General features: G+C 36.8%; 1 protein-coding gene across 12 annotated transcripts in view; it reads right to left on the bottom strand.

The window, feature by feature from the left end:
- Positions 1–22,443, bottom strand: part of FHIT (fragile histidine triad diadenosine triphosphatase) — a 627,817-nt gene that overhangs the window by 477,015 nt on the left and 128,359 nt on the right. Inside the window, exon 1 of one of the 12 annotated variants that reach the window (XM_064453600.1) lies at positions 19,899–19,960. The exons of the other annotated variants lie outside the window; for them this stretch is intronic. The gene's annotated coding sequence lies outside the window, so the exon portion shown is untranslated. Of the gene's footprint in view, positions 1–19,898; positions 19,961–22,443 lie in introns of those variants that run through there. 12 annotated transcript variants of the gene reach the window in all.

Here is a 22,443-nt window from a genome sequence, read left to right as displayed (position 1 = left end):
GTGGACATAGTGCATATATAATGACTCTAAGCAAAACATGAATGCAAGCATGCAATTAATAGCTTGCAGCAGCTTAAGGCATAACATTTCAGGTAACTGATTATCTTTAAGATCTCCAGCCAAAAACATAGCTTGGTACAAAACAAAGGACAGGATAAGTGTTAGATCAGAAAAGAAGTTACAGCATTTTAGAATAGTTAAAGCACAGAAAATAGTAGCCAAGGTAAGCTGGACTTGTTCCTTGAGTTGAAGCTGATGCACACTGACTTGTTATCTACAATTTTGTTCTCTTCTTTTTCCACTAACAGGTTATGTTGGTTTTACCATACTCTTTTTTTCCTAGCTATCAAAAGAGAACTGCAGTGAGCAATACCCCATCAGACCTGCTAAGCAATCATGGTTTTATACTAAAATTCCTGTACCCTTAGGAGCAGCCGTAACACAAGAATCAAATGATACCTCCTTAAGGCCAGGACAGGTGGAGACTGAAGGTTTAACAGGCTGTGACTGTGGGGGGAAAGAAGGGAAGGGGGGAAGGGTATATGCAGGTAGCCCAGATATACACCTCCTAACTTCAGACATCTAGTATTCAGTTATCAATAAAGAGACAGACATGCAAGCAGCTAGGTTAAATTATCTCTGCTCAGCTTCTTCTAAGCAAACGGTTATTTGGGTTAGAGCAGGTTATTGTTAACACAATGTAGTTTTAAAATAGTAAGATGCTGACTCACTTACAGGTAGAAGATGAAAAGGAAACTTACTTGTTGCTCTCTCAGCCTTACTGGGGTTTACCAAAGATGATGATCAACACGGAATGGCAGCAAGTTTAATAAAAACAAGACAACCATGGGAATTTTGAGGTTACAGTGAAAGCAATGTCTGCTCAAAGGCAGACAAAACACACATTCAAAAGGATGATTTACCATTTATTTTCAAGAGACAGTCAACACATCCGAACTTCAGCCTTAAATCTTTAATATTTTTTTCCTAGAGTTAGCAATAAATTTTTCCTTGTCGACAAAGGAGACCAAATCAGTGGTACTTTTCCCTAACAAGATAACATCTGGCAATAACAATTATATTGATTCTCTGATTCCAGCTACCTTTGCAGAACAAATCATTGGCCATGAATGAATAATTCTCACTTCTCTAGCACGGTTTATTATGTACTAAGACAATGACTGAACTGGGGGAGGGAGCTTTCTGCAGGTAGTCTTTCAGGTATATTTAACTACCACCTAGCTTCTTTTCCTAATAAACATAGAGTGACCGGGTAATTAAGCTTCATGCTATGTTTGCCAACTGCTTGGGTTATCAAGGCCCATTTCCATTTTGCGCCTCCCACAAAAGCAGCCTACATGAGTAAACTGCTGAGTTGCTGCACTGTCAGAAACACTGTGCATTTATGACAGTGTGCTGGTTTTCTCTGGGGTAGAGTTAATTTTCTTTATAGTAGCTAGTATGGGGCTATGTTTTGGATTCGTGCTGAAAACAGTGTTGATAACACAGGCATGTTTTTGTTACTCCTGAGCAGAGCTTACACAGAGCCAAGGCCTTTCCTGCCTCTCACCCCAGCCCACCAGTGAGCAGGCTGGGGGTGCACAAGGGGTTGGGAGGGGACACGGCTGGGACAGCTGACCTCAACTGACCCAAGGGATGTCCCACACCATATGGTGTCATGTTCAGCATATAAACTGAGGGAAGGAGGAACAGGGGGATGTTCAGAGCGATGGAGTTTGTCTTTCCCAGTAACTATTGCATGTGGTGGAGCCCTGCTTTCCTGGAGATGGCTGAACACCTGCCTGCCCATGGGAAGGAGTGAATTAATTCCTTGTTTTGCTTTGCTTGGGCATGCAGCTTTTGCTTTACTTATTATACTGTCTTTACCTCAACCCACGAGTTTTCTCACTTCTACTCTCCTGACTCTCTTCCCCCTCCCACCGGTGGGGAGTGAGTGGGCAGTTGTGTGGGGCACACTTGCCAGCTGGGGTTAACCCTCAACAGACAGCAAAATTCTTCTTAGAAGATGCACAAGAGAAATGAGTTTTAATAAATCACCTTATTTCAGACCTGATCAGTTTTATAGCTAGAAAGGGAATGGAACAATGCTTCTAGTGCACAAGAAAAAGGAACCTCCCATAACGTTTCTTCCACCTTCTTCTCCCTACTTATCCATTAAAAAAAAAACCCAAACCCATTCAAAATTCCAGAACACCTTCCCCAATCTACAGCTTCGTGCAGGATCCTGAAGAAGGGAAATATCTGGGCCAAAATCTAGAGAGTTTGACACTAGCCTCCTGGCATGCCTCACTCCACAAGAGAATTATAAGCAATGTCAACAAATAAATACAGCAGCAACGTAGAGTAATATGCAAATTATGTTTGTAATTAACCACTTGTTCTGAAAATACTAAGATAATTCAATTTTGTAGATTCATTAATAGCAAATTAAACAGATTATTTTTATTGCTGTACCATAGTTGGGCTGTGTGCATTATGCAGCTAAATAGCATTGATAAAACTACTACACACTGTTATACAGAAATGCAGAATGTAATTAGTATTCCACTTTGCATATGCAATTGCTGCTATACTATAATAAAGAATTAACTGATAAACAAGATTCAGGATTACAACCATTTGCCCTCTTTCCAATCATTACATTTTGTAATGAAATGGCATTGCTCAATTCAGCTTCTAAGTATCTTAACAAAGAATAATGAACTCAAGAAGTTCTGGAAAGAAGGCCAGGGAATGTTGCGCTGATAAGAGCATTGTGTTCCCATGACAAGAATGAACTGGTAAAGTCTAGGACATAAAAAGTTCATTGTGTGATGAGGATAACATTTTGCTTATGCTATATTAAGTTTGTTCATTCTCCTTTCTGTGCACATGCCTTCTACTTCCAATGCATCAGAGTTGAGTATCTAGGTTTTAATTTATTATTCCACAAAGTCAAAAAGTGGGAAAAAAACAAGCCCAAACCGTACTGCAAAACAACTCATTCCTGAGTTCCTGCTTTCTATTCTTTCAATTGATTCTAATAAAGTTTGCCTTCAGGCATTGAACACAAGTACAAATACAGTGAAACACTCAAGCTTGCAGAAGCTTGGTAATTGGCCACAATTTCTTTTTCACAACAAAAAAGAACAGCACAAATTAGGAGGGACAGCTCTGGAGATGTCCATGGCCCCATATACGTGGTATATGAGAAGGCCTTGTTTGAAAAACAAGTTACAATACTGAGACTGGCAGAATGAAGTATAAAACAGAAAAGGTTGCTCAAAGGATAACTTACACAAAATACCACCACATGAATTCCAGTCATTAAAAAAAATTTTTTTTTAAATCACTGCATCAATACACTTACTTGGATTCCATTTATACCACTTCAGCAACCACTAAAGTACTGTGTCAAACTCCCTTGCTGCTACAACCAAAGGTGTCATTTTGTTGTGGTTCTGCCTTTTCTTTTTTTCTGTTTTCAGTTAATGTTTGGGATAATATTTTACAAAAGTATGTTACTGCTAGGTGTACTCACCTTACCAAATGACAGATTTTAAATGTTTTTATATTTTATGCTTCTATTTCACACTCCTCTACAAGTATAAACAATGTGTATGGGGGGAAAGTCAAGTCACTGAAAAAGTACTTGAATGGCTCAAAGACCTCAGATGCACACAGAATTTTGCTACCTTACCTCAAATCACAGTCCTCAACTGTCACAGCCCTGATCTACATCAGGATCTAGAAAAGCACTGATGAAGCATTTCAATATTTTCTCCATTGTATCTAACCATAAATATTCAGATGTTCCTGTTAAATCGGAACTAACTGTTGTTGTGGATAAGTGTCATTGACCCATTCTCTTCACTTCATGGGTAAAGCATTTCTCTGAACTATGAAAACCTACGTGAAATGAGAGGACAACCCCCATTTCCAAAATATACCGCTTGACATTAAAAGCAAAAGCTTGTATCACTGCATAAGAAGGAAACAGAATGGCAGAGACAGAAGCAAGCAAGGGAGTAACCACTAACGGCTACCTTTAGCTACATTTCCAATTCCTTTATTTTCTCCTTAAACAATCTAAAACCCTGCATGATAAATTAAACCAAGATTTTCCAACTTGAGTAACTCCAAATAAAGATTTGCTTCTCAAAAATCTTTAACCTATAACTAAAAATTGAAAAGCATTACAAAAAACCGGACCAGTCGCTAATTCACTGTGATATGGTGGGAGGCGACCCTCTGCTCTTGTAGTAGCAGCACTTTTTAAATAGGTCTCGTTAAATCTCCCAAAGCACAGTCATTCCTCAAGTCTTGCATGCAGGATACAGGTTTGAGAATGTTCCCTCCCGAAAGATCAAAGTTGTTTTCCAAATTGAAGTTTACCAGTAACACATTTAGAAAAGTGATGCCACCACACTATAAATTTTTTCTCATCTTGAAAACACTTTACAATATTAAGCTGGCATCATTATTCCTTTTTTACTGAACAAGACACAAAAGGATAAATAACATGGCAAAAGTCTTAACAGTGACAAAGCTGGAGGCAGAATTTACATATGACACCCTGTTCCTTATCCTACTTCCAAGGCTACACAGCTGCACGTTTATCCTATTATTTACGTGAAAATACAAAGCCTACTAGCATTAGGGTATCTTTCTGCCAAAGTTAAAATGTATTAGAAATACTGTGACAGCAGTCTGCAAAACCTTCACTGAACAGCTCCTAGTACCTGTCAGAGAGAATGTCTCAAGCTGGCCTGTGAAATTAATTCCTTGTTCTTTTTAGAGGAACTTATCTGGAACCAGAACTAGTGCTAATACATTCCAAAAGAGGAATTGCAATGTCCTATTTTATACTTCATCTGACACCAAATCTGTGCTGGATTTAAACCTCAAATATTGACTAGGTCCCAGCGTAGAGGTTTAACATCTAAATCCTAACTGCTCAAACATTTCAGAAGGAAAACAGCTGTATCTTCCAAGGGAAGTGGAATAGCAAGTGTTTTTCCTAGCACTTTCATTTTAAATCAATACAGATTAATCTCTAGAGTAATTCCAGTCATTAAAATGGCTTTACATAAATTATGGGTTTGGCTGATATGTTTCACCTAAGCTCTACTACTACCACACTACTGCTTGTTGACTTGTTAATTAAAAATGCAGGTCCATCAAGATAGTCAGAAAATGAAAAACCTATTCAGAAACGATAGTCTCTATAGCTGCTAATTTTTGCATGCCTACAGCCAGTTTAGTACACAGGAGAGTAAACTATAAAAGATAATTTTTTTCTTTATGCAAGAGCAATGAACAATGAGTAATAAAAGGTATCAATTATTCACATTGCTTCCCAGCAGTTTGAATTTTAAGAGGAAAAACAAAACAGAAGCTATACTGCTTTTGAGTAAACAGTAAAAATTACATGGTGAAATGCAGATATCTCTGAACAGAGAATTTGGATAAATATATTACTATTAATTTGGAACCAAGAAAAGCATACACAGCTTAGTTTTTTTCCTCAATTTCTTAATAAAATGGGTTCTTTGCCAAAGTATAAATTCCAGAATTGAAAACTAAGATCAGAGAAACCACTGAATAGTTCATACTTGGTCTTACCAAACCAAAACCCGTTGTCTTGAAAGAGCTGATGTTTCTGGAATATTGAGAAACCACAGCCTGCCCTTTGCCTCCTTGGCTTGAATCAGATGTACTTACACACCAAGAACTGATTATTTTAAGAGTTGTTTCCACAGACATGGGGCTTATCTCCAACTTACTGATGTTTGAAACTATGTGTATATTGGACAAAGTCAGCTCCCTTTGCCTTCCCCCCCCCCCCCCCCCAGCTCCTTTTTTCGGCTTTTAAAGGGGTAAGGAACAGTAATGAAAAGAACATGAAAATTGCAAGTGTCAAAAACATTTCAAAATGTACATTAAGACTCATGAGCTAGTAAATATCATCTACCAACAAAGTAAACCTTTCCACAGGAATGCAGATTAAGCATGCAATGCTTAACAAGTTGTTACCTTAGTGTACCCAAAGGGAAAGTAAAAATTAAATTGAACATTTCTTCCTGCCATTTTTTCCTATTTCAGTGTTCACCCATTCCCTCTCACTTATCACCATCAAAAGAAGCATTCATTTAGCTTTAGTTTGGTGGCCACACTTTAATGCCACTGCATTATTTATTAACTGAAAGAGCAGGAAGCACCCTGGAAACAAGCAGAGAGCACAGACAGATAAAACCAAGTTCACAGAGGAATAATCAGCAGAAAAGTTGGATGTTGCCATTGAGAAGACATAGCACCAAACAAAGAACTGGCAAGAGTGAAAGTCTCTGAATTTCCAAAGATGATTTTTAAAATATTAGAAATTGCTTTAATTATTTAAAGGACCAGAACTCAAGCTGCTAGGGAAAGATCAAAGATGACCACCGCAGATGCTAAGAGGACAAGAAGGATGGACTACGGATAGAGACCAGGTGCTCTCCCTAAACAGCATCTCAAATTACTGCTACCAGACAGAATGCTGTCCTGGATGTGCCACTGCTCTCATGAAGGAAGGTATTTCATAATCTAAGCCAACTGAATTAAAACAGAAATGTTCAATATGACAACAAAGTAAGGACTAACAAAAGCAAGGGCACAAAGCGGGAAACCACTGCACTAGAAAGTAAGCAGAATTCTGTGTGAATATGTATGGGGTTTGCATGGCAAGGTTTTGGTAGAAGGGTTTTGGTAGCCCGTGGTGAAGAGCATGGTGAGGCAGGCTGTCCCCCTGCAGCCCATGGAGGTTAACAGTGGAGCAGATATTCACCTACAGCCCATGGAGGACCCCACACCAGAGCAGGTGGATGTGCCCAAAGGAGACTGCGACCCCGTGGGAAGCCCACACCGGAGCAGGCTCCTGGCAGGACCTGTGGCCCCATGGAGAGAGAGGCCCATGCTGGAGCAGGGGAGGATTGTGAGGAGTCCTCCCCCTGAGGAGGAAGGAGCGGCAGAGACAAGGTGTGATGGACTGACCGCAACCCCCATTCCCTGTCCCCCTGCGCTGCTGGGGGAGGAGGAGGTAGAGAAATTGGGAGCGAAGTTGAGCCTGGGATGAAGGGAGGAGTGGGGGGAAGGTGATTTCTGATTTAGTTTTTATTTTCTCATTACCCTACTCTGATTTGATTGGTAATGAATTAAATTCATTTTCGCCAAGTTGAGTCTGTTTTGCCAGTGATGGTAACTGGTGAGTGATCTCTCCCTGCCTTTATCTTGACCCACGAGCTTTTCATTATATTTTCTTTCCCATGCCCAGCTGATGAGGGCAGTGACAGAGCAGCTTTGGAGGGCAGCTGGTGTCCAACCAGGGTCAACCCACCACAAATGATCATTGTTAGGGAACTTCTGATGTCAGAGCATTTTGCAATTCTTTAAAGGTGATCTGAGCCCATAAGATTATTTTGGAACAACAACAGCAACAAAAAAAAGACATTTCCAGCCAGGGTCAACCAACCACAGAATACAATGATAGGTTATCACTCTTATAAATTTCAAGACAACAGCTGATGGCAGGAAACACAGGCAGACCTCGCTGCGTTCAGCTCAAAATACTGAAAACACAGTTTTGGTAGAACACGTTTTAGAATTAGGGTTGGTACTAGATGAGTTAATGAAAGAAATCAAAGAATAATAACAGTGGTTGCCCTGTATTGTATTCAAGCAGCTGCCATACCCACGGTAACAGTATTCCACAGTCTGCAAGGGCTGCAAAGGAAAGGCATATTAGCTTTCTAAGCCTTAAAAGTGTAACCACCCTATCTATCAGGCATTTGATGAATTTTAGCTCTTCTTAACAGAAAGGACTCAACAGAAGTCTGACTTCTGTTTTCTTCTTTCCCTGAAGTCCTTAAATTATTATATTATAGTGGTTTAGAATATTGATATAATCATTCATTTTTCTAAATAATAAAATATGAAGAAAAGAAAGGGCTAGCTTTCCTTTATGGTATTTTCTTAATGAATTCAAGAGGGGAAAAAAGGATATCAAGAGTTTATGAACTGTTTAAACATAAAGCCAAAGAATTATAGATAAAGTTCCAAACCATTAATCCATTATATACTGTGAATTGGACAACCCCAGTGAGATATCATTTCCAGAAATGAATCGAGCAAAGCCATCAGCAAATAGTTAACACACTGAACCTCTGAAACACTCTTTGATTCAATTCAAGCTGCAAACCTCTATGTTTAGAAGCTAATTTACACTGGAATCTGGAATTTAATCATCTCTTCTCATGCATTTGAAAAAGGATGACTTTACTTCACATAGTCTAAATTAACTTTGAAATTTTGCTACACATAGTAATATAACATCTAGTCAGATATGCTGATCTTACCTTGAACGACAGTAATTGCTTGATTCCTCCTCTTAATATTATCCTGATGCTGATAAAATTTCCGTAAGCCGCACTATAAGATGCTCTGGACTTTGCTCAAATAGGGTAGAATGTATATAAAACCAAATAAAGATCATCAGCGATGGGAAAAGAAACACTTTTTAGACAGGAGGAAAGAAGAGATGGAAGGGAAATAATTTTTTGTTTGATCCAAAGTTCACTGACGTCAGAATAAATCAACCAAAGGCCATTGAAATAAATAAGAAAAAAGTTGTATTTTCAAAGTGAGTATAATGTTGAATTTTCCTTTTTAATTTTTTTTGTTACTTTTAAGTCAATAAAGCTTCTACATGTACCATTATTTACATCATGCTTACTGCAAGAACACTACCAAAGTGATTAGCCTCAGATTTCCAAAACTGCTCTGAAGAATCTTGTGGAAGGGGAAATTGTGAGAAGCCTAGATGTTCAGACAGTAAATAAAGGGGAAAGTTTATGATTTTCTCTTCCTCAAGAAACAAATTCCGCAATCAGTAACAAGGAAGAAAAAAAAAACATAATCAATATGAAAAGAGTCTTCCTATGCTTCAGACTGTATGAAGGCAGATGTGTTTTCCGATAAGAGTCCTCTAGCTCAGGAAGAAAAATGTCAAGTATCAGCATGATCTACTGGGTTTATCCTTGTTCAACATTTGAAGAGAACAACAAGTTCTTTGATCCTTCTAAGCCAAAGTCCTGACCTTCACAGAATCACAATGCAGCCAAGGCCTCTCTTAATAAAGTAAAACAGTGTGATATTAGAATAAGTTATCATTAGTTAACACACTAAACATTTTAACTGATTTTTCCACAGAACAGGATCTGCAAGCAGCCATTTTTAAGGAGATTAAGAAATTCTCTGAGAGGAAACTCAATAGAGGGATATTATAAAAATAAATGTCTGTAAGGGGATGGGAATTGTGAATTTAATTCTTTGTGACTCTGAAGTGAGAAATTCCTCAAGCAGTAGAAATACACAAAAGGAAAATGCAGCTTTCCATATTTTTTGGCAAACTGGAATAACCAGGTTGCAGTATCTCCATAAAGCGTACCAGTCCACAGATTGAAGCAAAGCTCTGCTATTTCTATAGGATATTGGTTTCTTCTGTTAACGAGTAAGCAAATGAAATGAACTCCAAATTTATTTACAGCATATTCATGTTAAAATTATACCCTTCTCACTTATTCCTCTCAAATTAGTAGTTAAAATGTTGAGGTCTGAAACTGGATTCCTAAATACACAAAGTCACAGCTATGCATTCATATTACATCCATATAACTTCAACCAATTTTACACAAAATAACATTTGTGAAAGGTGAAAAGTGCAAAAAGCATATGTATTTATAGTTCTACACTATTTCTTATCCTTGGTAACACAAAGTGCACTAGGCATAACATGCCTTTACTTACAATAGAATACAAAACGGCAGCTAAGTGTATCAAGTCCTTCTTGATGTACTTATGTACCCAATATGCAAAGCTAATATCAGCTGTAGATAAAGAGTAATGCCTAATGTTGTCATCTTTACTACACAATTAATGATTGTCCGCTACACAAAGATGCTAATCCACTCCACAGTGAAGCACTGCAGAGCATTATATACACTTTTTTCCTTTAAATTGCCAAAATAGAATGTCATTGCTTACCTATAAAATCACTTATCTTTTGCCTCCTATGTTTAGTAAACTTGTAGTCAGCTCTCAATTGTTAATATAGCTTGAAAAGAGTGTATTAGGATTTTTCACAAGCAATTAAGGTCAATTAATGCTCAATACATTACTTTCCATTTGATAGCTTACACTATGCAAATATTTAACTCAAAACCACTTACTAAATTTCCTGCTTACTAAGCTAGGCTGAAGACTTCCAACATTCTTTTTTTTTCCTGTTGGATTTTTGTTTTTAAATTTAAATGTAAATGCAACCATTTATTCTTCAAGACATGGTTTATCTAACATACATAACCTTTTTTTAAAAAGCAAGTTTCTCTCTCTCTCTCTCTTTCCCACCCCCGAATATAGGCAAGCTGCAAGGTATCAACTTCTCTACTTGGACAAGAGTCAGCGGCTCTGCAGACATCCTCAGTACACATCCACCCTCAGTTCCAACACAAGAGACAAACAGCAAGGTTCAATACATGACAGGAATAATGCTCCAAGGTGACGACCAAATGTTGTGCTGAAACTTGCTCCTCACTCAGAACATCACACTGCATCAGCATTATTCAGCTAACATGGAAATTGCAATCCATTCTTTCACACAGCCACCAGCAGATAACCAGGCAGATAAAAAACTGAACGATAAGTCAGGTTAACCTTTACCAGCAGGATGAGGGAGGAGTGCACAGCACTTGGCTCCAGCCAACAACAAATGCATTTAAGATCACCCTGCACTTTTCTTAAGAACAGCAAAGTTGTGTTTAATTAGCTTTTACATCACTAAAACCATCAGAATCTATAACCATTCATGTCATTGACAAACTGACCTCTGTGGCTTTGTTGTTATTATTAATAACAGAGTAATGATAATAAATTATTTCATGCATGCAGCTCCTTTTAGAGATTAACTAAGTAATGTCTGATTTCATTTGAGAACAAATACATTGCTGCCTTCAGGGAAAAAAAACTGAGAACTAATTCAAATAAGCAGATATATTTACATCTGGTTTACAATTTAAGAGGGGAAAAAGGCTTTTAAGGTAATTTTCAAAGAAAAATATACAACCAGAAAACTAAAAAAAGTTTGAAGGAAAAAGGATTGTAAAAATAGAAGGAATATAAATTGTGGGAAATGTTTATGACAACACAAATTCTCTAAACAAATGTTATGGAAAACAGATGCTGAAAATTCAAATATATGTGAACTATTTTGATTCTGTATTCTTTTTAATTTGCATTTGGCAAGTCACAGAAAGTGAAAGGCTAATCCGAAAGAGTTATTTCGAAAATGGATTCCTACCCCACAGTCTTTCCTGTATGCAGAAATTGAGCTTTATAGGTATAATAACAAAAATGACTAACGACACCTGACATTAGAATTTAAAATGTCCTTCATGCAAATGCACTTGTTCCTTGATTCTTTTGTAACACAATAGCAAGTAGGTATTAGAATTGGGGGTGGGGGGAAGCCAAAGGAGATGCATGGAAATTACACAATGAAGTAGTTTCATTGTGATATTGAGAAGGATGAAATGAATACAAGCTAACACTGATAGAGGAGTTTAGCAAGCCCTTTCCCCTCAAACTATCCATTCACTTAGATTGCCTTCATTGCAAAAATGATTTTTTAAAAAAATCAAATTACATGATTTAATTTGCTTAGCAACAGCTTAAATAGCAGGAAAAAATAATTAATTTTAGCAACAAAATGAGATGTTTCTTCTGAAAGGGATAGCGTAAAATGAAATTGACCCACAGCTTACATACAATCACATCAGCTTTTTGAAACATTGAGCAACAGTCTTCCATATTTTAAAAATCTAGAAATTAACATTTAATATATGAAGTCCTTTGCCTTTCAGCACTTCTAGCACAAATGCGACTGCACTCCACCACTACATGAACATCTAAAGAGTGAAGATAAATGACGGCTGCGCAAGCTCAGAGTTTGCCTCTAAAAGAGGAATCCTGGAACTCCTCTTCCATGTCCCCTGTCCTTCCAGACATGCTCCTGCTGCTCAGCTCTGGCACCACGCATGCCCTTTGGAAAGCGCACTCAAAACCCAGCATATCGCACACTTTGTGTTATGTTACAAGTTGAGTCAGTTCAGGGATGGGTTCGATGCACCCCAGAGTGGGGAGAGCAGAGTCACAGGACCCCTGCCACTAGCATGAAGTTGTTAGAACAGCTCCGCTGTCCCACGTAACCTCTCCTTAAATGCAAGTCAATGTCAATTATTTCAGTTTCCAAACTTCAAGAAATGGAATAGGAAAAAAAATTAAACATCTGTTATTTTAAAAGTATTTTTACAACTAATGTTATTTCATTAGCAACGTGGTTTTAAAAAATTTAAATTAAGATGTACTGAAACTTAACAACATGAGACAGACTATCTATAGCAGTTTGTGATTGCAAAGGGACTTTCATGATTTGAGTTAGTCATGAAGAACTACAGGATTTGATCTATACTTAAGGCATTTTCCTTTTAACCAGTTTACCTTTTACAGATTTTCTGACATCTCTAGAAAAATTGATTTTCAAAAGAATAAATATTGAAAAAAATAAATCTTACCTAAAAAAACATATGAGCCAAATTGGCTTTCTTACTGTTAACCCTTTAACATACTAAAGCATAGAAACAAATAAAATATTTCTTATGAGGAAAAAAAAGATAGCTCAAACAAAAAGGACACTCAACTCCATTTTTATAGTTTATATCTATTTGGTTTACTTTCCCCACATCCGCAATGAACTCGAGTACTTCTGTTCAAAATGTCTTTTTCTACCAAATTGGTCCTTCTCCATTGATCAGACATTGATTCCATTAACCACAGATAATGCAGAATGGTACAGCCCAGCAACATTAAACATTTTTGTGATAAGATGGAAATATTATCAAGCTATTTGCATTAGACCAGTCTGACGTGTTTTCTTCTGCGAAACCAGCGCACCCTACAAGAATTATTAAAAGATACTACAGCACAACATAAAGATTAAAATAATTAACTAGAGCTATAAACAAGTAAATATTCCATTTTGCTTCACTTCCACAAAGGAAAACTAAACTGAACCTAAGAATCACACAAAGATCTGTCTCATGATTAAAGCTCTACATATACTCAGAATTAGCCCAAAACTAGCTACTATATCTGAACTATAAAATAGGCTGCAGATGGGAAGAACATACAACCCTTAAACTTTAGTTTAACTACATATTACACAAGACAAATTGGACAAGCAAAACAATTTGCTCTGCGGAATTCACACAAGGAAATGCTATTTGCAGAAGGCTAAAAATGTTCTCCCAATATTGCATGGTATCTGGATTATCTACTACATCAAGAGGCAAAAAAATTAAACATCTTGAAAATCAGATCCACTTGTCATGAAAAGAAAGTTTCTGAAGAACAATAAGAGTCTCCGAATTGAACTTCATCAAAAGACAGTGCAACTGCTCTAGTACCAAAAGCATGAAACAGTTCTCTCAACAAAATTTTCATAGTCAAAGATTGTTGATATGGTTTTGGACTATGTTCTGAAAGCCTTAAGATCTAACTACAATCATCAGACCAACTTTCACCTCAGAAAAACATTTCTTGGTATAGAACTGGAAAATGTACTTTCACAGAAGACAACACCCCAAGAAGCTATGGCCAGCTCCATTCCACATTCCCACCTCTTACTGCTATTTGCCTGCCATGCAAACAACACTGATACTGAAGATGTGAATATCACAAGAGACTTCCCCTCTGCTAGAGGAGATCTCTTCAGGCAATACTGACATGGTTTCATCCATTTATTGCTATTGAAACTGATGTAGAAAATGGAGGAGTTCAGTGCGTAGAACCCACTAAATTCTTGCAGATATAGTTTCTTTTCTTCTTTGAATATTCCAGGCGAAGATCTATGCTGCTCTCTGTAGCAGCCATAATATCCTAAAAATCTACTGAAACGGGACAGAAATTCCAGGGTAATAGAAGCTCAGAGACAAATGCACTTTGCATGGATTTGCTGATTTATACATACTGAGACCTCTTCAGAGTATCCTTTGAGCAAGGAAAGACTACTTCAAACACACAAAACTATACCCAGTAGCGATGTATAGTTTATTAATGGTAGGAAATCTCCACAAGCCAAGTTAGGATATAACTTCTTCAAACACACTCCATCTTCTCCTCATCCCCATATTGATGTGCTCCTCCCTGACACAGTTCAGGTTTGGTTATCCAACAACCCTAAAAGGGCTGTTCAGCTTCAGCTCACTTGCCTGAATTCAGCTAAACCTTATCTTTGATACACTTACTATGCTGCTGTTGCTCTTCCGAGACATAGCAGAAGTCAGACAGAATGCTTTACAGAGTCTTGAGCCCTTCATTTCAGACGCCTACAGGGAGCACAGAGTACTACTTCACTTACTAGATGACCAGAAAGAGCAGTGAACCTGTCACTGAACAGCTGACTTGTACGCCAAGACACTGTACCACTAAACACCTAGCTGATGCAACAGGATCTGATCACCCCTTTCCTGCAAGAGGAAAAATACATTTCCTGCTTTATTAGCATATCACTATTGTAATAAGGTGCAACTCCAGCCATGGAAATTATAGTAGGGATAATGGACATCTACCTGTCTTTACAGCAAAGGCCCCAATTCTCCTTGTAACACGTGTAACTCTCACAAAACATAAGCACACTAACACAGCACATTAAACCTGGTGAACTGGAACATCTTTTATGAAGGCAAATCCAGTTGTCTGTCTGGTGGGCTGTAAGTCATGCCATCCCACGTGCACGCAGCACAGTCACTGAAGAAAGCTGTCTCCATGGCACTCAGAAGTTAAGGCAGCCCTTCTTCAACTTGTGACATTGTGGGTATCATCACAACAGTCTAAGAAAAACTTGAAAGGAGCTCAGCACATAATCTCACGTGCCCCTTTATGTACCCTTTTTTTCTTTTATGTTTACATCCAGTTGAAGAATACTTCAGCACTAATACAGCCATCAACCCCTCTCCTTGACACATGAATTCACACGTTTCCAAGGTGTGTCCACTGAATCATGTCAGAATTTAGTCATTGATTGCCAGTTGCATCACTTTTTGTTAATCCCTTTGTTCCTTTAGCCCAAGGCTAGTATTTCTTTTGATCAATATAAATCTTTTCTGTCGTCTTATTTTTGCTGTCAGTCTGTGAAGTATTATGTTGCTGAGCCAAGATCTTCATTTATATCCCTGGTATTGCAGTCCTGTTCCTCCTGACAGTTACCCTGTGAATATATCATTATCAATCACCCTGATCCCCCCAGGTTTGTACATAAATCCACCTCTCAGGAATTGACTTCGATGAAGTCACAAGTCCCAACCCATTAAATGCTACCTGCTGCAACAGAGGCTTTACTTGAAAGTAGCACTGTTGAGAGACTTGTTTGTTGTATTCTGTGGTGAAGAGAGCCGTTCGGCAACAGTCAAGTAGGGATGTAAGGTTTTCAGATCATGGATACTGGAAGCCCCAGGTAATTTTTCACATCTATTCAAAGTGGTATTTAATTTAATATTTAGCGCAGCACCACTTCCCACTTTATACTGGAACACCTCTTTATACTTAAACAGAAATACCAATGTAGTAGTTACAGAAAAAATTGAAGTTCTTAATTTTATATACTTAGCACATATTAAATATAAGACAACTATTTGTATGCACAACGGTTAGACCTTACAAATCTTTGCACACATAAAGACATGAAGCTGAATCCTTTTTATTTAAAATAGCTGAAAATTCAGGTCTTCTTTTGTCTGCACTGCTACCCAATACCAAAATCCAACATGTTTTCATATCTGCTAAACAGAACCCCAGTCCAGAGCTGGGAGGAGGATAATGGACACAGCTTTCAGAAATGCTGTCGTCACTGGGACAGATTCATAGCTGTAATAAAATGCAGTAATGCTATAAGAGTATTATCACTCATCACTCTTCATAGTGCAACACATTTTTCAGTAATTCAGAAAATACTCAAAAGTTGGTGTCTTTCTGTGCTTTTCCTTCTCCATCCTTCTCATGTACGCTCCAAAAGATGATGAAAAATAGCTCATTAACAATACACTTATCCAGCCAGAGGAAATAGATATGAGAATATTTAAATATTAGCACTAATCAAAAATGTTTTCCCATCTTATGAATATTTATTAATACTGCTATTGTTTAATACTACTATCGTTGCATTTTGTTCTCTAGGTAATAAGCCCATATACATAAACACATCCATAAATTTATGTCTGTATTTACAACAGTGTAAGACAAAATGAAATATTCATTTCCTTTCAACCCACTCAAAAGCTGACAAATTCTGTAACAGTAAACAATGTCCTACTCTTCATCATACAACAGTACGATAACAGCAAAACAAAGTAACCTCTACATGGACACTACCTTCTGGGTTTGGTATTTAAATCCAACACTACCATTTCAAACCCAGAAAAATTTCCAGAATTACCAGTCTCTCATTAGACAGCTTAGTTCTTGGTCTTGGCTCAGCCACATACACCATCACATCTGTTGTAATGAGCAGCTAATTTTCGGCAGCATTCCCTACATCTATTCCTTTAATTACCTAATTATCTCTAATTTTTAAGCAGACAACTGTATTACCATAGCAAATAATAAGGGTAACCACATGCATAAGCAAACAGACAAGGATACTAATGTATATCTTTGTCCCGTTCCCTTGTGCATGTGATTTTCAAAGCTACAGCCATTCAGGCCTTCAATACAAAGGCGAGACCATTAGGATGTCCTCCCATCATCTATGGGGTTTTGGGGTAGTTGTTTTGGTTTGTTTTTATTAAAAACATTTTCAGCATACATCTGTTCAACTCTACCAAACTTTCCAAGTTTCCTTAAAACACCAATATTCTCTTTTTGCCTAGTTCTTCCAGTGTTTCTGCATGTTTACTTACATTAAATAAAACCCCTTTTGATACTTACAAGGTGAGATAACACTATTTAATCGTGGTAACTAAATGTTTGATCGATATTTCAGAAGGAAAAAAACTATGCCCAGTAGTGATGTATAGTTTATTAATGGTAGGAAATCTCCACAAGCCAAGTTAGGATATAATTAACAACTTATGGCTAAAACAGCAGGTAAGTAGATAGTTCAATTATTAAGAATGTCTGTCAGGAAATGTTCTTGTTTCTAGCACCTATTTCTGTCGTGTATTTATCATGTCTTCTTAAGCCATTTATATTAGTCTGCAAACAATGGTGGGTAGGTGGGTTTGAGGGTTTTTTTGTGTGTTTGTTAACAGCAAATGATAAAACACCACTTCAGATGCCATCTTGTTCTCATTCTTCTGAAAAATATCTCCTTAGTCAACAGAGAGCAGACAGGCCTGTCCTCCCACAAGGAGCACTAACATTTATTTATCCTGATTTGACTGAAAAAGTATGTCTTAATTACAGACACAGGCCAATTTGGAGCTCACTGTCTCCACATTTTTTTGTTTTGGTTACTGCATTTTTCCATTACTGTATGTAACATGGCAAAGCATTATTCCTTTATTATAACTCAGTGTAAAGTATTTTATGCCTTCTCATATGAAGCATGCACCACAAAATAATCTTCACCTATTGTATAACAATAATAATATAGAAATGCACTGTCTGCTATACTTCATTGCCTAACGGATTTATAAAAGCAGGTTTTGTCTTTCCTTAGTCCAAAAATTTCATCGTAACTGAACTAAAATACATCTTCAGAACATCAGATCATTTGTTGTCTTATTGGTGACTACGCAAATAGGCCAAAATCTTTTATGTTAGATCTTTGTACCATTTTTCTTCTGCATCTTTAATTGACAGAAAAAAAAATTTATTTGAAAAGAGAAATCAGAAACAAAAATAGCATTTATTTTCTTCCACATTATATATTAGCAGTAAACAAGCACAGTAATTCAGCAGAATTATTATAGAGCCTCCTGATAATAACCTGCCACAGTGAGAAAATAGTAAATAATAGACTGCCCATCAAGCCAGGTGAGCCTTCACTGTCTGCAGTGAAATGTACACTGCAGCAGATGTAGATCAAGAGTCACTTTCCGGAGTGTGAATGGATGAAGACATATAGTCCCTAATAATCCCAATTTTGTATACTCTTTTCTGCAAAGAGATGCATTTCACCTTTACTATAGGAAACAGTAGAGGTCAGCTTTAACATATTTGTTCTAGCAGCTCTTGTGGTGACATGAAATTCTGGCAAATAATGTTGAATGTTTTTTGAAATTTACAGTCTTTGGAGACTGTCATTTAAGAGCTAGATTACACTATTATTTGTTATTGAAGGGGCATAATCAGTGAACACCTTAATTGCATTTAACATCTAAAACAAGCTAGAATGCCAACAGAAAATAATCATTGGTTTAAAGAGGACCTATTTTAACTATAACTGTAACCAAGACCATTATAGTGTTAATAATTCAATATTGGTTGAAAACCACTCTCTTATGCCTGATTTATACAGACTGAAGTAGGCATACGTTATGCTACAGGTGGATGCGAGGTCGTAAGAAACCACTTTACAGTCTTCCCAGAAGTACAGTGTCAAAAAGGTCACCTGTGGCAAAGGATCTTTTGGATTAGTCTTTCAAATCAATGCATGAATTAAAAGCAATTTACATACAAATGGGCTAATACTCTGCCTTTGAAATTAGATGAATTTTTAAGAGATTTAAGAAACAGCAGAAAAGGTCAGTTAGGCATTAAGTATACATAATGCAATTTTTTAAAACTGCTTGTCTTGAAACTACATGTTTCTGGTTTATTAATATTTTGTATTCACAGCCTGCTCTGCTCAGAAAGGTACTGCCAGCTATTTGTGAGCAAACGCAGAAAAATGACCCGTGCTAAGGATATCAGATTTGAGGTAAGTATGGTCTGAGACTTAGAAAGTCAAATTTTCTTAGTATTATCATAGTTTGAAAGCACTTCTGTTTTCACATGGCAAAACCAAGAAGCTTTAGTCAAAGTCAGTGAAGATTATTATATGCTGGAAAACAAACAACAGAATCTTAGGGAGACTTTTCATATGAGGCTTTATTTTCACCCTGCTATAAATCAAGGCTCCAGTATGGCTTGGTTTCTCCCTCTTTAGACCCTGACGACAAGAATGTCTTATTCATCCCTAGACAGCAGAACCTGCACTGGATTTTATTGTACCTAGCAGCCCAAATGCATGCCACAGATGAAGCAAGATCTAAGAATTAACTTTCAGTTTCATGTGCATGTATACATACGTGCATGTGTAAATAATCCTTTAGAGTAAGGATTTTTCTTCCTCATCTTCAGAAATAATCCTTAAATCTGTATTATTTAACGTGGACATTCTTTCCTTAGCCATTTGTTTATATTACGGTATCCTCCTGTAAAGAAGTCATTACTAACTCCTACATGCTCCTGCTTTTTTACCATAGAACACCTTGGTGATGGCCCTTTACTTTGCAGAATTAATAAATGACAATGACATGGGATCTACTGTTGCATTAAAAAAAACAAAAAACACAACCCACCCACATTACCACCTCCCTTTTGGATATATCTGTGTAATTAAATAGTACGTTCAACTTCCCATTCATGGACGGCACAGAGCTCAAATATGAAGATAGCGTCAAGCAACGGACACTGAAATAAAGTACTTTCTTCAAGGCCAAAGTTAGACAGACAGTGCTTGCTCAAACTATCTAAGTAAAATCCAGCACCAAATAACTATGAACTAACAACGTGATTCAATGCTGAAGCCATTTTACTAACGGTACCTCCGCATTCTCAGTATCCATGCCATTGACTTGATGTTTTCTCAACGCCAAGGTGGATCATTTTCTGTGGATTTATGTTTTTTCAGAACTAGGCTTGAGATAAAAAGAGGAAAGGATTATTACCAGGATTAAATAATAATAATAAAAAAACTCAGAAAAGAAGTAGTGACAGTACAATAGCAAGGAATGCTGATGCACAGAACCGGCTATTGATGGGACATGAGAAATAGCACAAGTACTTCTCTATAACCAAAAAGAAGAAATAACATTTTAAAACAGAAGCATTGCTTGCTAAAAAAGCAATGAAGAATTATAACTTATGTTGCACCACAAGAATAATCCTTCTGATAATATCCTACAGTATTTAATAAAGACAAAACCAGCATGTGTCAGACATTAACAATAATGTACTATGAAAGCTTCAAAACCATTTATAATACAGTTCATAATCCTTCCATACAGTTAATTTTTAAAATGACAAAATTCTAAAGAAAATATTATTATCTAATCAACCTTTAGGATAGTTCCCTTAGAAAGCCTGTTTTCTATCATACTGTGCAGTGTAAAACTGAATTTTATGTAGTAATTATTAAATTGGTCCCTTCCCATTCAGGAAGGCAAAAGAAATCAACAGATGTTTGCAATGAGCCCTGCAGCAAGGCACAATCAAAACCAAGAAAATTTTATCATTTGAGTTGATTCCAGAAGATAAAAAATGAAGTGATATAGATACAAATAGAATTCTGAGGCACATAAGAGGAGCAATAAAGTAAAGCACAGAAGATACACTACAGCTAACAAACTGTGGGTAAGTGGTAACAGTACTATGAAGACAATTACTCAGTTAACTGTTCAAATAACCAGTGTCAGATGACTTACGTCCTACATCAACTATATACTTTATCAGAATCAGATCAGTTTTAGCTTATATTACAGGACACAACCTTCTCAAGACTGCAGGCAGCTTAGCTTTGGAAAAAATAAGGAAAAAAAATATTTTTATTAAAAGATATCCAAGAGACTCAAGAGAGAAAAGTACTTCCCAGTGCTTTAATAAACAATTCTGATATTACAGAAAGTATTAACCATAAAGGAACAAGAGACACTGTACATCTAGTTCCTATGAATGTATTATTTTAGGAGAGACTCCTTATCGCAAGAGCTAACTGGGCCCTCAAATATAAAAGACAGTTTAAGATTGTAAGAAGATGTTTCGCAACAGTTCTAACAAAGAATTTGATGAATTTTTTGTTCTTTTCCTATGGTAAATTCATTCCTACAGAAGCAAAAATAGCTTAAACCAATTACTGCAAAGTTGAGAGAATATTCACACAGATTTACCTTGACAAATTACCATTCTGTGCAGGTACTTTTAAAGCAGGTAAATGAACTTGTACAGCAATTCAGTTGATAAAAAAAGCTAGATTGCTTTCAGTATGTAACTGGCTGCTTCTGGTGCAGATTATGCCCATAAATGGGGTCATTTCTTTAGTTGCCAATTATACAGATACATATTTTGAGTAAAAGCTACCATGAAAAAAACCACTGAAAATTTAAACCTATACTACCATGCATTCAAATGCAACAAATGCTACTTACTTATACAATTTTGAATGGTTTCATGTATGAACATGCTGTAAATCAGAGGAACATAATCTATTGTATATATATGAGACTCAGAGCACACGTGGAACGATGCTCACATTTCCAATCACTGCTTTATGAGAAGTATGCAAAAATAAAGCTATAAAGATGTCATTCAGTCATGGAGGCACTGGAAGATCTGGGATAATAATAATGAATTAAAAAAAAAAAAAAACTTAGAGGAATGAGATCTAGCCTTTGGAAAAAGAGCAGATCTTGCCAAGTTACACAAGAATTTTGTAAAAGAACAAAAGGGACGGTTTATAAGGCTGTAGGAGCTTGTGTGAAATACAACAACAAAGGGCATGAACTTAAGCTAAGGAAAGGTCATCTTCAGAGAGACTATTGGAAGAAATGCTTTACACAGACAATAGTTACGATGGAAAATAAAACACTGTGACAACCTTTGCAACAAGTCATACAAACTTTAAAAGGTGACAAGCATCTGAAAGACAGTTATTGTGCAAATAGAGAAAGAAGGAGAGAGAGATGCCTGGCCTTTTCAAAAATAGGCTTTGCATCCACCCGTCTCTAAATCACCAGCATTACATCCCCATCTACTGCCTCGTAAGTCCACTAAAAAAGAAAATTGACACCAAACTAAACTGAAGGATCTAACAAGAAGATCCTGACAGTTGAAATGGGTCTTAGAGATTCCATCTCCAAATGTTATTGCCTGAACTCACTCATTTCAGTGAAGGAATAAATTTTGCCCCATCTATTTCAGAGCCTTCATTTCGCTTTTAATGATTCTTTCACTTTAACAAGTTTCAATTTAATAGTTTGGGTGTATTAAACAAAGAAATAATCTTAAGTGGCTTCCCATCACAAATATAATGAATTGTATATTAAGGAACTTAGATTTTTTTTTTTTTAATCTTGTGTCATCTGGTCATCACCC

Source organism: Phalacrocorax carbo, chromosome 6 (genome assembly GCF_963921805.1).
Source record: "Phalacrocorax carbo chromosome 6, bPhaCar2.1, whole genome shotgun sequence".
Classification (NCBI taxonomy): Eukaryota; Metazoa; Chordata; class Aves; order Suliformes; family Phalacrocoracidae; genus Phalacrocorax; species Phalacrocorax carbo.
Note: the sequence above shows the minus strand (reverse complement) of the source record. Positions and strands in the feature narration are given on the sequence as shown.